Raw genomic sequence first — 18,056 nt, forward strand, 5'->3', positions numbered from 1 at the left:
CAAAAAAAAAAGAAAAATAAAAAAACAACTCAAAATGGATTAAAGACCTAAATGTAAGGCCAGACACTATAAAACTCCTAGAGGAAAACATAGACAGAACTCTCTATGACATAAACCCTTTTTGACCCACCTCCTAGAGGAATGGAAATAAAAACAAAAATAAACACATGGGACCTAATGAAACTTAAAATCTTTTGCATAGCAAAGGAAACTATAACAGGATGAAAAGACAACACTCAGAATGGGAGAATATATTTGCAAACAAAGCAACTGACAAAGGATTAACTTCCAAAAAATACAAGCAGCTCATGTGGCTCAATATCAGAAAAACAAACAACCCAATTGAAAAATGGGCAGAAGACCACATAGACATTTCTCCAAAAAGGTATACAGATTGCCAACAAACACATGAAACAATGCTCAACATCACTAATCATTAGAGAATGCAAATCAAAACTACGATGAGGTATCACCTCACACAGGTCAGAATGGCCATTATCAAAAAATCTACAAACAATAAATGCTGGAGAGTGTGTGGAGAACAGGGCACCCTCTTGCACTGTTAGTGGGAATGTAAATTGATACAGCCACTATGGAGAACAGTATGGATGTTCCTTAAAAAACTAAAAATAGAACTACCCTATGACCCAGCAATCCCACTGCTGGGTATATACACTGAGAAAATGATCATTCAAAAAGAGTCATGTACAACAATGTTCATTTCAGCTCTGTTTGCAATAGCCAGAACATGGAAGCAACCTACGTGTCCATTGACAGATGAATGGTTAGAGATGTGGCACATATATACAGTGGAGTATTATCCATAAAGAGAAATGAAATTGAATTATTTGTAGTGAGGTGGCTGGACCTAGAGACTGTCACACAGGGAAGTAAGTCAGAAAGAGAAAAACAAACACCATATGCTAACACATATATATGGAACAAAAACAACAACAAAATGGTTCTGACGAACCTAGGTGCAGGACATGAATATAGATGCAGATGTAGTGAATGGACTTGATGACATGGGGAGGTTGAAGTGTAAGTTGGGAGGAAGTGAGAGAGTGGCATAGACATATATACAATATCAAATGTGAAACAGATGGCTACTGGGAAGCAGCCACATAGTATAGGGAAATCAGCTTGGTGTTTTTTTGTTTTTTCTTGTTTTTTTTTGTTTTGTTTTGTTTTTGTGGTACACGGGCCTCTCACTGTTGTGCCCTCTCCCATTGCGGAGCACAGGCTCCGGACACGCAGGCTCAGCAGCCATGGCTCACAGGCCTAGCTGCTCTGCGGCATGTGGGATCTTCCCGGACCGGGGCACGAACCCATGTCCTCTGCATTGGCAGGCAGACTCTCAACAACTGTGCTACAAGGGAAGCCCCAGCTCGGTGTTTTTTGTCCACCTAGAGGGGTGGGATAAGGAGGGTGGGAGTGAGACAGAAGAGGGAAGAGATTTGGGGATATATGTATATGTAAATTTGATTCACTTTGTTATACAGCAGAAACTAACACACCATTGTGAAACAATTATACTCCAATAAAGATGTTAAAAAAAATAAAACAAATAAATATTTTGTCCAGGGGTCCTGTAAAATAGATGAGTTTGATGTGTTGTAACAACACCTTAATTCTAAGGAGCCATTTAAAGTTATTATCTTGGGGACCAGTTGTATGCAGTGGGGAGAAAAGAACAGGGTAGTCCAGTCAACAGGCATTCCACTCAACCATTCTTTCAACCTTTCAGTCTCCCAACATTGATTCAGATTAATCAAATATTTATTGAGCACTTACTGTACATCATGCTCCATAAGTAGCTTTCAAATTATACCGATGAACAAGACTGATGGACTCTAACGACAAGAAAGATGGTTTTGTAAAGTGAATTTTTTCACTTCATGAGTAGTGTAATCAGGCATGAACATGTCAAGGTTACTAGAGTTCTTCCATTCATGACATGATCACACACCACAGCTAGAGACGTGAGAACTGTAATCTCTTAGGACTTGGTTCTCAAATTTTGAGATGTCATAGGAAAACTGCAACCCAATCCAGGCCTACCAATCAGAATGGAAAACGTTAGGGATGGGCAGCAGAGCAGGAAGAAGCAATTTTCCCTGATGATTCTAATGAACTGTGTGATAAACCCTGCTCTATTTGGAGGGACTGGTACTAGCTGGGCAGAAATATTTATCCTAGCTATAAAGGCTAAACGTCCTGGAGTGTCCTCAACAGGAGAGGAAGAGTGAATTAGGAGAATGATAAAATGGGATTCAAGGCAGACATACTATGGGTGTTAGTTTAGCTGAGGAATAGAGGAGAAAAGAAAATAGCTGTAAATTCCTCCAAAGAAGCTACACCTATAGGTAGGAAGAAGTTATTAAACCTCACCTTGTGACTGAGCTTTCTCACCAGTTCCTCTTTCCTGACAATGCATTGGAAACTGAGGTGGTTTGGGTCTACCTAAGGTGCTTCTGTTGGATATAGCTCACGTGAAAAACAAAGATTGGAAGGATGAGGCTTCTTCAGCAGACCACTCAACACTTCTGTATGTTCACCATTTCAGAGATCGCTCTCAAGTCTGTTTAGAGAGTTTGAACTACTGCAGTGGTAAGAGAGCTATTTAGAGGGGAGTGCTATAGCCCAGTGCCAAGTGCTGGCTTTAGGGTCACAGATCTGGTTTGAATCCCAGTTCTAACACTAAGTAACCATGTGGCTTTGGTGAAAGTTACTTAATGTCACTAAGCCCCAGTCTTCTCACCTTAAAAAAAAATAAAAGAAAAGAACTAGGAACTGGGAAAATAAAATATTTTTTCTAAAGTGCTTGGAACAAAGTAAATGGTAACTATCGTTAAGCTTCTCTCCCTTCCATTAACAATAAAATGTATTCTTTAGGTCACTGTTATGCAAAAGTTTAGTCCAATAAATTACTGGTGAATTAAATGATTACAATAACCTCTTTGCTTTTACATACTTTTACCAGTGTAAACAAATATGATCACACTTCTTGTTGGCTGACAGGTAATAGAGATGTATAATTCAAGCACCTTGAACGTGGCTGTATTTTGATAATAGCTGAGAAGTGTCCTTTGGTAGAGCAAGTACCATCAGTTTGTAAATCATCAAAGAAAGGAGCAGGGTAAAATGTTTGATGAGATTTTCATGGCATTATCATATAGATTACAACATAAGGAAGAGTTTGAATATATCTGAAGAAGTGTTTCAGGGTTTACATAATGAATTAAAATAAAAAGGCAGACTTAGGTCTGAATACTTTAACCAACATTCATGCATACCAGAGTCAATGGTCTTCAGTGAATTCCATCTGCATTAAAGGGACCTGATATGTCTTGTTAATGGTTTTAGTGGTGGAAGAATATCTAAAATTGAGAATTAACAGAATGTTCTTAACATTTAGAAGGACAGATAAATGGAAGGGACTCAGTAACTCAACTGTCTCTAAATGCTGTAAAATCTCAGATCTCTTAGGTAAATTGTGTAGGCAGCCCATTGGCTAGATTGTGGAAAATAATAAATTGGGTCATTACAGTGCTAAACACTTTCTTTTAAAATTGCCTCCCTTCCCAAATACCCATAGAATTGTCTTGTGAACCTCTCTCGATTCCCATTGTAGATCTCTCAAATCAGCTATTTTCATCCCAGCTGCATCTTTTATAATCCTCCAACTTTGTTAAAATTTATCTAATTTATAGGATAAATCTAACCATAGATTTTATATCAGCCAAAAATTGAGGTTGCTGATATACATGAATGTCATCCTACAGGGAGAACATTTGCATCTGAATGTTTGTCTTAGGCAGGGCTGACTGATGCAGAAACTTCTAACTGCAGGGAGTTACACTTTTGGAGATCAATTAGGGATGTGGGTATGTTTCAAATGCCCCTGATAATACACAGCCACATTCTTATCCAATATGTAGAGCTAGACCTAGATTTGAGATAAGACATGGGCTGAATAACCTGCTTTATATATATATATGGAGTAGTTGGCCAGGAGTGATCTATTCATTGATAGTGTGATTTCTTTGGTAAAGTGATTGCTCTACCATGAGAAAAGGGATGACCTTCTTGCCTGGATGGAGTACAAGCTGGCTTACATGGGCACACATAATAGCTACACCTAAGACCCAGGAAGGGGTGCTGTAAACCAAACTGGTTACAGTGAACCTGAGGGGAAAACCAGAGGCAGAAATTAGCACTACTTAAAGTCCATTTATGGCTACCTAATAGGCCCAAATATCAGTAGGAGGGTCTCTCAACAAATGAAAAAATATGGGCCTCGAAAAAATGTGGAGATTGGGAGGGATGATAATGGTAAAGAGCCTTCTTAGAAGAGACCATGGAGTTAGCTTCATTGAGTATGTTTGCTCTTGATATAGGGTGTGATTACCAAGTCACAGGGTAGAGCTAGGTCATCTCTTTCACTTCTGTGAATCATTTTCTTTGTGATCTTAAGGTTACAGTCAATGCCTAAAAAAAATAATAATAACATACTCTTTACTTGGAGTTCACCAAGCAGATGTATAATTTTTCAGATTTGTTTTTGTGCAATTGTAATATGTTGGTAAGAAATACTCTAAGCACTCAATTCACAAATATACCTGTGCAGCTTATATGATTAACATTCTGACATTCCTAACAGGTGTCACTTGCCATTAAATTTGGTTTGTTATAAGGATTAAATTACCCAATATTATCTGAGTCATTACTTGCTATATACTCATGTATTTCCTTATTTTTTTTTTTACTAGTGAACTGCTATTGCTCATTTTTTTGTTTTTTTTTTTAATTAATAGAGCTTCCAAATGATTAAGTCTAATCCTGTAGGAAGATTTTAAGTATTTTCAAAGGGAGGCATTATTTGTAAACTCCTTGGTATCTAAAGAGCAACATAATTTGTTCTTTTTATAGCATGTATTCAATATATATTTGCTTTGAATAGCCGATGCCTGATTGATATCTGTTGCAAATAGCCAGTACTTAACCTATCATTGCTCAGTGAGTGTCCAGGAATGACAGGAACTTGGGTTCAAATCCTGCCTCTGGCATTAAAATTAATCAATGAAGACTTATATTTTATGATGTCAGTAGCATTCATACTCTGCCTCTTCTTGAATGGCTCTCTGTAGCTTCCAGAATACAGTATGGTCTTCACCTCTGATATTTGAGGACCACCCTTAACTGATCCAAAACAATGTCTTCAAACTTAACTCATCTACTCCCCAATGCATATGCTTAATCTAGTCATCATAGAGTCTTTAGCATTCTTTAAACAACCATGTTTACTTCCATTGCCATATCATCAATCATGTAGAAGCAGTATGGTGCACTGGAACAGTACTGACTTTAAAGCAAGATAGATCAGTTCCAAGGTGTGTCACATGTTTTATAAACTAGGTTGATGAATATTGACTTTCAGGGTTGTGATGAAGATCAGAGATAAGATACAATGTGTCTAGCATAGGATGTAGACAAAACAACCTAATAAATGCAAATCTATTTATGAGAATAGAAGGTAGAAAATAAGGTCAATATAGAGATAATTTAGGTGTGTGGCTACCTAAGCTAGAGAAAAACACTGCACACACAGACTCCCCTTCCTTTTTTACTCACACAAATTTCTTTTCAGCTCAGCTCAAATCTCAAATCTTCTGAGCTCAATGGTTTTCATCATGCATTCTTATATTGATTTACATTGCTCTAATTACTAAAGTTAAATAAGAGCTCAAAATGCTAATAGATTCAGTATATATATATATTTTTTTGAGTATCGACAAGAAAGATGATCCAAAAGAAACACTTGGCCCTTCCAAGAATCTAATTCACATGCTTTCTATAAAAATGAAAGAATTCATAAAATTGTATAAATCAGGAAAACAAAAGGAAAAAAGGGAAAAGAAAAGTCTCATTTTGAGACCTCGATAAATGTACTTCCATTTATCAAGCATCTAGTATTTGTTGGATTTTCCTTCATTTCCTGTTGCTTAGTTTCCGACCTTTGATTTCTTGAATAAAGTAGGAAGATTGCGGTCTGATCAATTGTAGCAGAGCGAAAAGGAGTCCTAAGGTAATTTTCAGGTAAGTTGAAGCAAGAAATACAAAGCAAAACTCTCTAAAGTATATAACTCTCTAAATAAAGCATTTTTAGGGTCCAAAGTCTCCAGGTGATGCCCCCAATTCCCAACTAGATTGTGTATAAAGAACTGTCCCAAGCACAGGAATTCTAAAGAAGAAAATGAGACTGCATAACTCCTGACCTTCACCTCATCCCCTTCCCTTTTAAAGATGGGGCTGAGGCTCCTCACATAGACTCTGCCCCAGATGAGAAAGAACAATCAATGTCCCAACTACAAGAGGTTTTCCTGGGGTTAATCTTACTAGTTATTGAAAGCCACCCAGGACAATTGCTATTCACTCCTTTCTTAAAGGAGAGAGGACTCCAAATTTTACCGTCATCTTTTTTCCCAAAACTGTGGTCACTCACGTTACCATTTCACTTTCATCTAACTTCAGGGAGGCAGTGGTTACAAAACAAGCAAGCAGACAAACAAAGAAAAAAATGTAAGGCAATCAAGGTCTCACAGTTGGAACACTTTGTGGCAAAATGATGATAAGTCATGTCACCCAGATGTCTTGCTTGCCTTACTGTCACCTTACATTTTTTTCTTTTTTATTCATTTTTCAATGTTTTAATAAATAACTGAGAACCTGTACATTCATCAATTGCTTTAATTTTTCATCTGCAATCCAGATTTTTATATGAATAAGCTTTAATTAACAGCCACAACAGGACTACAAATGTCGATGTATTGCACACTACAGGTTTAATTATTTTTTATTTTAATAGTTTCTTGCATTTGGTGAATGGGACAGATTTTATAAAGGGAAAGAGAGAACCCAGGCAGACATGTCTGTTCAGAGGAATTTAAAATAAGCATAATTCCAGTCCCATCCTTTAAGAGTGGAGAGTACTGTACTACTCATCAGCCAGGGCATTTGACTGTGAAGTTGAAGACAGGAATATTTAATTACTATCAGTAAACAGAAACCCAGTGAAGAGTGTTTGTGTCAGTTAGATGCCAATGAAACTAAGCCTTTCTTAGATGGAGAGGATCGATTTAAGTTTTTTCCCCTTCTCCAGATTTTTGCTATGACAGAATGACATACTCTTCATTCAGCCACTCAAGCAAAAGAATGACTAACGATCCAATGAAGGTCAAATAGTTTTCCAGTCAGCTGATGCTGTTTCAGACTGACTTAACACTCCTCAACAAAATGGCTGGACAAAAAGTTTGGCTCTGAAGACCTTAAGGGGTACCTTTCTGGAGACAACCTGCCCTCACTTTCTCTGTCCCCAAAATACACACTTAAAGAGAACTTTCCAGTGGGTGGTTTTACTTTCTCACAAGGTCCCGCCCTTTCCTTTGTGTGAAGTTGAAACATCTTGTGACTTTCATTCTACAATGCTGACACTTTCCTGGTCTCGCACCATTGTTGGGCTCTGGCTTTATTTCTCATCAATGTCAGTGCTCCCCAGGAAATTAGTTTTTCTCTTTCCCTGAATGAACAAATGTTTTCCCTAAATGAAATCTGGAAATATATGGCCTTTCTAACAAAGTCATAAGGGAGGACTCTCCAGGAGATAGGAACATTTACATAAAACAAAATCTCAAAGAGACTAGCGAGTCATTCTGTTCCAATCTCTATTAACAGGCCAGAAGAGCTCCTTGCCTCTGACCTCTGATACTTTAGACTGTACATTTTTCAAAATAGCTTCACATTCTTGAGAGGTACACGGATGGCAGAAAGTCAGGGAGGATTTTGCCAAATATCATCTAGTGTGCAAAAATCTGACAAAGGCCAATAGGCAGCTGAGTGTAGAAGATCTTCTCATTTTGGGGTATATAATCCTAGACATTATTAGCTGAAGTTAGTGGGTTCTTGAAGTTTTATTTTTGTTGTCTTGAAAAGCCGCCTGCCAGACAGCCTGCCTAAGCACAAATCCCACTTGGCTGTTTGGCTCCTAGGACCCTCTCCAGACTCTAATTCCTCTACCAGCCTCTTGAAAGATATGTCTTCTATTTTTACCCTCCTCTTTCTATATTTTTCCACTTTAAAAATGTGAAGAATTAGTGGATTCTTTTAAAATGTCTGTCAAGGTAAAGAACAGCAATGTATAACAGTGTGTTTTGCATTTAGCTAAAGCAATTTCACACATATTTACTCATTCATGTCTTTGCTCCTTCTTTTACAGATTAGAACATGTATTATAATTGATATATACTTGATATATAAAACTTTTTAGAAGACCTGAGTGGTTGCATTATTTGCACATTATTTGCATTATTTGACTTCACCTTATAAGTCATTGATAAATCAACATATGAGTAGAACTTCCTAACTCCTTTTATGGAATTTATTCTACTACGTGTTTAGAGTTCCTCTCTGTTTTCAAGTCTAGTTAAGTATTACTGATTGAATAAGTCACTCTTCAAGTGAGCTGTTATTAACTCTAGTTATAACCAACACTAAGATGAGGAATATGGTACCCACTGAAGGAGAAAGAGATTAAGGAAAATAACAACAGATCTGCTGGATAAAAGTTGCCAATGACAGAAATTATGTAATTTAGTAAATCATAATTCTACCACTTCAAAAAAGCAATGTAGCATTTGTAACTGAGCTTACCAAATAACCTCAATTTCTCTACTAAGTTGGAATTGCTTGAATATCAATATTACAATATACCTTTGAAGTGAAGAAAATGTTAAGTTTAAAAGATGATTGTGCTGGTTGATTTGGGTTTTGTGAATGTACTACATATGTGAATAAACCTGGAGTGTCCTACTGTTTCTGGCTGCAGCCACAGAATCTGGTCAATGACCTTATGTCTTTTCAGGTAGACCTGACATGGAAAACTCACAGATATGAATTTAGTTCTGTTTGCACCATTTTCTAGCAGTGTAACTGTAAGCATATTACTTAATCACCCTCAGCTTGTTTTCACATTTATAAAATAAGGAAAAGAAAACCTGTCTGCAGTGAGAGAATTAAGTAAAATAATTCACATACAGGAGTTAGTATTTAATAAATACATGGTAGTATTATACTACTATTTTATTTTCTCTGTGTTTACTTCCTTTTTCCACAAAGACAAAGAAGATAAAGCAGCTAAGAAATATTGACATCACTAGTGTGAGTGAACAGCCTTTTTCTAGACTTGCCTTTGGATACAGTGCTCTGATCTTGAATCTTCCACTACCTGACTCAAATCATGGGCTACTCAGTTTATTAGTTATGTACCCCATTGCACAACGATGCAAAATTACTGAGAATGTGAAGGTCAGTAGTCAGTAAAATTCTAAGTAATGTGTTGAGTCAGGGGGAAAATGTACTGTTTTTTTAATCCAGGTGTCAGTAGTCAGTAAAATTCTAAGTAATGTGTTGAGTCAGGGGGAAAATGTACTGTTTTTTAATCCAGATGAAATCAGTCTAAAATAATTTTGTACTTTTAAAAACACAAAAATCGCAAAAAATGAGGCCTTTTTTGTCAGAAATGCTAAAGTACATAGGATGCAAGCAGGGACTAAGAAGAAAAAGATGACCTGACTTTAGATGCTAAAAATACCTGAGGCTCATTTATATATTAGAATGCTAAATTTTGTCTCCACCCCAAAGCCCCAAATTCCTGCAGCATATATCTATTTTATTGTTTTGCTTTGTCTCTGTTCAAGTGTTCAAATCTTCCCTTTCTTTTAGAAACTGTCACATCCAACTCCACCAGTCACATCCCACTCCACCAGTCACATGACTACCATTGGAACTGCCACGTGAGTATAAATATGGTACAACTCCAGGTGACATCTCCCACATTGCCTGTATATAGTTTATAATGTAAATGCTATGCCATATGACTATGTAAGCAGTGGCCCTGGTACAATATGAGCCTGCTGTTGACCACAATTCATTGATCCAGGAATTTACACATGATTCAAGAATTAAAAGATACCAAAAGTCCTATTATCCTGAGCTACTAAAACCCATTAATCCAAAATAGTTCTTCCTTTCCTAAGGTTTGGATATTCAAAACGTGCTTGGATACTCTGATAAGTCCTAATATCTTTCTGGTAGTTTCTCTCTTTCTGCATGAGGTAGCAAGATTCAACTTTCCTCAACCTGAGTAAAACAATGAAGGACCTAGACTGATAAACCATTCTAACCTCACATTCACATCCTCACACAAACCAGACATGTGGAGCAGATGTACTGCCTGTTCATTTTTCAAGACCCAGATCATTATACTGAGGATGTAGGCTCTGGGGTTAAATTTTCTTTACCTAGATCCTGATACCACCATTTATTCAAACGGCATTGTGCAAAATACTTAATATCAGCGCCTCAGTTTCTTCATCTGTAAAATAGGAATAATAGTACCTTTTGGGGTTGTTGAGAGGGTGAAACATTTGTACGTATCCTAGTTTGCTCTTTATATATAGTGCCAGTTATTATTCAGACCCTGTGAAGTCGTCTGAAATATCTTCCGTAAATTCTCCAATCTCCATTTGGTATAATTACATTTTGTGTGTGGGTGTGTGCTGCCACTTTCTCCTGAACTCTCTTCCATTAAATGTCTTAATACATTGCTTTAAAATTACAATTACTTATGTATCCATCTCCCTTTCCTATTTGTGATCTCCTTGAGGGGCAAGGCCTATGTCTATTTCACTTTTTACCCAGAATGCCCAGCTAGAACAATGTCTGTCAAATAACAGTGCTCAATAAATACATTTGATAAAAGATAATTAACAAAATTAATGAAAAACTACTATACAAAATCACATTCAGCTGTTTATAATTATGTTTTTTTCTCTCTCATAATTGATCCAAATATTTCTCCATTCATGCACTTATTTGGAAGATTTGTAGGTAGAAAGCTACAGTGTGGTATGTTCTGTGGAAATATAAAATGAATAACAATCTCTATCCTCTAAAGCAGCTTGCAATACAAGAGGGGATAAAGCAGATACCCAAATTGCTGTAATATAAAGTGGAAGGTGATGGGTTTCATAATAGAGGCACTAGGAAATTACTCTAAGATCTAGAAGATGTAGAGATCATTTTAGGCTGCAAACTTGAAAAAGTCTTCAAGGAAGAAGTGTATGTGAGGTAGTTCTTAGAGAAATGAGTATGCTTTCAATAGACTGAGAAAATATTTCCTCAAATCGGAAAGGTCTGCAGGTTAATGAATTTCTGCTAAGTATGACTATTACTGTCAGACTGTTCCTGTCTGTCAAATGAATGCAACCACAGGCTTTGGCTTGGGTTTAATAAGGGTAGAGGTCAGGCGGAGAGATCTGTGTTTGCTTAGGCTTCTACTTTCCCAATGAGCCACATTAACACTACCTAAATCTCTCTGCAGATTGAAAAACTTGGTCTGTTTTAGTTTCACTCTGAACAGAAATCAATACTGTAAAAATAATTTTGATATCCATTATGAACAATGATTATGCAACTGACATTTTCTTTGAGTTGTTTCCTTAATGTAGTTCTTTGCAGGAAAAAATCACTATCTGGGATTCTACTTAGGATTATTCCTAGGAAGGAATTATCATCCAACACATATTTACTGAGTGCCTACTATGTACCAGACATGCCCTCCACTGGATTTTTTTGGTCAAGAATATTTGATTGAGGTATAACTTATGTTCAGCGAAATGCACATTTTTAAAGAGTGTGGTTTCATTGGTTTTAACAAAAGCATGCATCTGTGTATCCCACGCCTCTATCAAGATATAGAACATTTTATCACCCCAGAAAGTTTTCCTGCCCTATAAGTCCCCATCCCCTGAAAACAACTATTCATCTGATTTCTCTTAACATAAATTCATTTTGCCTGTTCCGATATTTCTTGGAAACAGAATCATGCTGTATTCTTTTGTGTCTTATTCTTTCACTCAATATACTTTTTTTTTTTTTTTTTTTTTGCGTTATGTGGGCCTCTCACTGTTGTGGCCTCTCCCGTTGCGGAGCACAGGCTCCGGATGCACAGGCTTAGCAGCCATGGCTCACGGGCCCAGCCGCTCCGCGGCATGTGGGATCTTCCCGGACCAGGGCACGAACCCATGTCCCCTGCATCGGCAGGCGGACTCTCAACCACTGCGCCACCAGGGAAGCCCCAATATACTTTTTTGAGATTCATCTATGTTGCTTCATGTATCAGTAGTTCCTTTTAATTGGTACATATTATTCCTTTGTGTGAATTAAACATAATGTATTTTTAGTATGTTTTTCTACTGCTGGACATTTGAATTGTTTTACCTTTTAGTTATTATGACTAAAGTTGCTTTGCACATTCTTGACAAATTTTTTTATGGACATAACATTTCTTTTGGGTAAATACCTAAGAATGTGATTGTTAGATCATAGAATATATGTATGTTTATGAGAAATTGCCAGATCTATTTCCAAAGTGTTTGAACAATTTTACAATTCCACTAGCAAAGTTTGAGAGCTCTGATTGCACAACATTCTTTCCAACTAACATCTGATATTGTCAATTTTATTTTTATTTTATATTGGAGTGTAGTTGATTAACAATGTTGTGTTAGTTTCAGGTGTACCTAATTCAACTCAAAAGCTTTTGCACAGCAAAGGAGATCATAGACAAAATGAAAAGACAACCCACAGAATGGGTGAAAATATTTGCAAATGATGCAACCGACTATTTTTAATTTTAGCCATTTTGGTGGGTGTATAACATTATCTCATTGGGATTTCATTTTACATTTCACTGATAAGAAGTAATGTTGAGTGTTTTTTCATGCTTTTATTATAGATTTGTATATCTTCATTTATGAACTGCCTGTTAAAGTTCTTCACACATTTTAAAAATTGTGTTGTCTTTTTACATTGACTTTTCTAGGTTGCTCATTCTGGACAAATACTTTATCACACGTATTACAAATTTATTTTTTTCTCAATATGTGGTTTACATTTTCATTTTCTTAACAATGTTTCTTAATGAAAGGACTTTTTAATTTTGATAAAGTAAAATGTATCAGATTTGAAGTATAGTTATGCTTGCTATGCTGTAAGAAATTGTTGCCCACCTTATGATCTCCTATGTTTTCTTCTAGAGCTTTATATATTTAACTTTAAGTTTATCACTATAAGTCATCTAGAATTTAATTTTGTGTGGTGTTAAGTTAGAGGTTGAGTTCTCTCTGTCTCTCTCTCTTTTCCCTCTATCTGTGCAGTTGTTCCCGAAGAGTTTTTGAATGTTTCTTTTTCTTCATTGCATTGCTTTGACATTCTGAAATCAATAGAATGGATGTTAATGGGTCTATTTCTGAAATTACCATTCTCTTCCATGAATCTATTTGCATTTCTTTATGTTATAACACATTGCTTAGATTAATATATAGATTGACCTGAATATCAGTAGCATATCCTTCAAATTTGTTCTTTCTCAAGATTACTTTGCTCACATTAGGTCCCTTGCATTTCCAAACAGATTTTATTTTTTTATTTTTATTTTTACTTTATACACATCTTTATTGGAGTATAATTGCTCCACAATGCTGTGTTAGTTTCTGTTTTACAACAAAGTGAATCAGCCATATGCATACATATATCTCCATATCCCCTCCCCCTTGAACTTCCCTCCCACCCTCCCTATCCCACTCCTCTAAGTCATTGTAAAGCACTGAGCTGATCTCCTTGTACTATGCTGCTGCTTCCTACTAGCTATCTATTTTGCAGTTGGTAGTGTATATATGTCGATGCTACTCTCACTTCGCCCCAGCTTCTCCCTCCTCTCCCCACCCCATATCCACAAGTCCATTCTCTATGTCTGCGTCTTTATTCCTGCCCTGCCACTAGATTCATCAATACCTTTTTTTTTTAATTCCCTATACATGTGTTAGCATACGGTATTTGTTTTTCTCTTTCTGACTCTGTATGACAAACTCTAGATCCATCCACCTCACTACAAATAACTCAATTTTGTTTCTTTCTATGGCTGAGTAATATTCCATTGTATATATGTGCCACATCTTCTTTATCCATTCATCTGTAGATGGACATTTAGGTTGCTTCCATGTCCTGGCTATTGTAAATAGTGCTGCAATGAACATTGTGGTATATGTCTTTTTTGAATTATGATTTTCTCGGGATATATGCCTAGTAGTGGGATTCCTGGGTCATATGGTAGTTCTATTTTTAGTTTTCTCAGGAACCTCCATACTGTTCTCCATAGTGGCTGTATCAATTTACATTCCCACCAACAGTGCAGGAAGGTTCCCTTTTCTCCACACTCTCTCCAGCATTTATTGTTTCTAGATTTTTTGATAATGGCCATTCTAACCTATGTGAGGTGAAACCTCACTGTAGTTTTGATTTGCATTTCTCTAATGATTAGTGATGTTGAGCATCTTTTCATGTGCCTTTTGGTCATCTGTATGTCTTCTGTGGTGAAATGTTTATTTAGGTTTCCACCCATTTTTTAATTAGGTTGCTTGTTTTTTGATATTGAACTCCCCTCCTAGAGTAATGAAAATAAAAACAAAAATAAACAAATGGGACCTAATTAAACTTAAAATCTTTTGCACAGCAAAGGAAATCATAAACAAGACAAAAAGATAACCCTCAGAATGAGAGAAAATACTTGCAAATGAAACAATGGACAAATGAATAATCTCCAAAATAATCAAACGGCTCATGGAGCTCAACACCAAATAAATCTTAGACATAGCTTATCAGTTCTACAAAATGCCTGCTGTGATTTTTGTTTGAGATTGCATTGAACCCATAGACTAATTTTTGGAGAAGAGACAGCCTAATGTCATTTCTACTCTATAAACATTTATTTAGAACATCTTTAATTCTTAAGCTTTTTAAGTTTTCAGTGTGCAGATATTGCACATATTTTGTTAAAGCTATACATTTCTATTCTATGGATTTTGTTCTATGATAAATAAAATTCTCTACTTAATTTTTAATTCCAATTTTAAAATACTCATAGAATTGCAATTGAATTTTATGCATTAATCTTGTTCCTACAACTTTGCCAAGTTCACTTATTAATTCTAGTACTACCTTTTAGAGATTGTTTTCTACATAAATTATCAGTTGTCTATGAATAAAACACTTTCATATTCCTTCAAATTTATATGCCTCTTCTTTGTTCCTTTTTTTACTGAATATTCTTAAACCTCTAGTACAATGTTAAATAGAAGGTGTGAGAGGTAAACTCCTTTCTTTTTTCTTGATCTTAAATGTGAATTTAGCTACAGGTTTTGCAAAGTTGCCCTTTATCAGGTCAAACAAATTTCCTTCTATTATAGTTTGCTGATTGTTTATTTAGTTTTTTAATCATAAAGGGATATCACGGTTTTTCCAATGTTTTTTCTGCATCTATTGAAATGGCATGTGATATTTTTGCTTATTTTTGTTAATGTGGTGTATAACATTGGTATGTTTTTGAATGCTAATCAAACCATGCATTGGGATTTCATTTTACATTTCACTGATAAGAAGTAATGTTGAGTGTTTTTTCATGCTCTTATTATAGATTTGTATATCTTCATTTATAGACTGCCTGTTAAAGTTCTTCACACATTTTAAAAATTGTGTTGTCTTTTTACAACATATATAATTTCAGATTACATATATAATTTACATATATAATTTCAGATATTATATTTTGCAATTCTGGAATTTCCACCTGGATTTTTATATATGATTTCTATTTCTCTATTGAGACATTTCATTTTCCTCCATCATATTCATTTCTTTTTTTTATTTACATTCTTGAACATAATTGTAATAGCTCTTTTTAAAGACTTAGTCTGCCAGTTCCATCATCTCACGGTCTATTTCTCCTAGTTTTTAGTTTTCTTCACATGTCTAGTAAATTTTAAATGTGTGTCAGTTATTATGATTTCTATGTTGTTGAATATCTTTTTTTTTAATTTTTCTTTGAATAGTATCAAGTTTCATTCAAGCAGAAAATTAGTTTACATATAGATCAGCTTGCTTCTTTAAAGGCTTGTTTTTATTTTATTTTTTTATTGAAATATTGTTGATTTACAATATTGTGTTAGTTTCAGGTATATAGCATAGTGATTCTGTATTTTTGCAGGTTATATTCCATTTTAGGTTATTACAAGATAATGGGTATAACTCCCTGTGCTATACAGCATATCCTTGTTACTTGTCTATTTTATATGTGGTAGTTTGTATCTGTGAACCCCATACCCCTAATTTGTCCCTCCCCTCTTTCTTCTTCTCTTTGGTAACCACAACTTTGTTTTCTATATCTGTGAGTCTGTTTGAAAATATTATGCTTATGAAATAAGTGAGATAGATAAAGACAAATACTATATGATATCACTTGTATGTGTAATTTACAGGCTTGCTTTACATTAGAATAGACTGAGTCTAGATTAGCCTTTACTCTAGGATCAGATAAGCTCTACTCCAAAGGTTTGGTCTTTCTGGGATTGCTACTGAACATGTTAGCTATTCAACAATTTCTCTTTACTCTGACTGTCAGAACTCAAAATCTCCCAGTACTGTTTAGTCCCAGAAATTGTTTTGGTCACAATTCCCCCATAACTATTCTTTCCATGGTAGTGCTTTATATAATTTCATCCTGCACATGCTCTGTTTAACATTGATTTAAAAATTCAAAGGGACCTTATGTAGATTTCTGGAGCTTTTCCTCTCTGAAACCATGCTCTGTGAATTTCAGCCACCTTCACAGCCCCAAATTTTATTCTTTGTCTCTTGTTTCATGATGCATGCTCTGTTTTAGCTTCTCACATTCTGTGGTCTGGAAGGTGTTTCCAGGAAGAAATACTGGGTAATTCTGGAGCTTGTCTTCTTCAGCAATTGTAATCTTCTTTTAGGCTTATAGTCATGTACGACCTCTTACCCTTTTTCTGAAAACAGTATGCTTCATATGCTTTGTCCAATTTTATAATTGAGAAGGGTAGTCTGGTACCAATTATTCCATCATAACTATAGGCAAAAATCTCCATGGGATCTTATAAAATGCCTTGTGAAGGCTAGTGATGTGGTCTAGGGTTACAGAATTATGGCAAATAAAGTAACCAAACAAATAACCTGGTAGGCTCAAAAGTGAACTTGTAATGGTTAGATGGTTAGTTTGACAGAGAATATGGTCACTGGAATCATTATCACATAAGGAACATAAGGATCATGTGCTACTTTTTTTTTTTTTAACTCTATCATGGAAAAGCCATATTAAGGTCTGGAAAACAACAAAAGCTCATGTGTATCATGTGTACTTTTTAGATGGCTCTTCCCTCTAAAATTTAAAAGGTAGCTAAGTCTATTGTATAGCTTGTTATACAAAAATTTAACACCATGATAATTTTATCATAGCATGTCTGTTTAATTTTTTTTTTCCATAAGTAGACCAAAATTAGACCTAACCTAGATGTTGTTTAGAGAAATGAAAGTTGAACACTCTGGTATAGGGAATATTTATTCCTTCTAGAGAAAATCAATGGTCCAGTTTACAGGAGTTTAATTCAGCATGCTCCTTCCAAGCTTTATAACTCAGAAATACCCCCTTCTCATTGTTGTTCCTCTACATGTACAAATGGTTAAATAGTGTTATTTCTAATGATATTTTCTTACAAATTGGTTTCTAGGGCAGAAAACTTATTCCTCAAAATGGGACTATTACATACAAATCTTTGGATTCTGCATGTAATGCAGATTTTCAATGTGTCATGATTTTTAAATATGTTGTGCAAAATAGAGTAAAAATGCAGAGCTTTGGTGTTAAATAGATCTGGATTCTAGTCTTGGCATGTGAATTATAAATTTTGTTACTGGGGGAAATTTATTTTGTTTGTCTCAGACTTGGTTTCTACATCTATAAAATTGGAGTCATGAGAATACCTATCTTGCAAGATAGTCTTGAGAAATAAATTAGGTCACGTATGTAAAACAAGTACTTGCTAAACACTAAACAGATGTTTACTGTATTTTCAATGCATTAA

Source organism: Stenella coeruleoalba (genome assembly GCF_951394435.1).
Source record: "Stenella coeruleoalba genome assembly, chromosome: 14".
In the NCBI taxonomy this organism is placed as follows: Eukaryota; Metazoa; Chordata; class Mammalia; order Artiodactyla; family Delphinidae; genus Stenella; species Stenella coeruleoalba.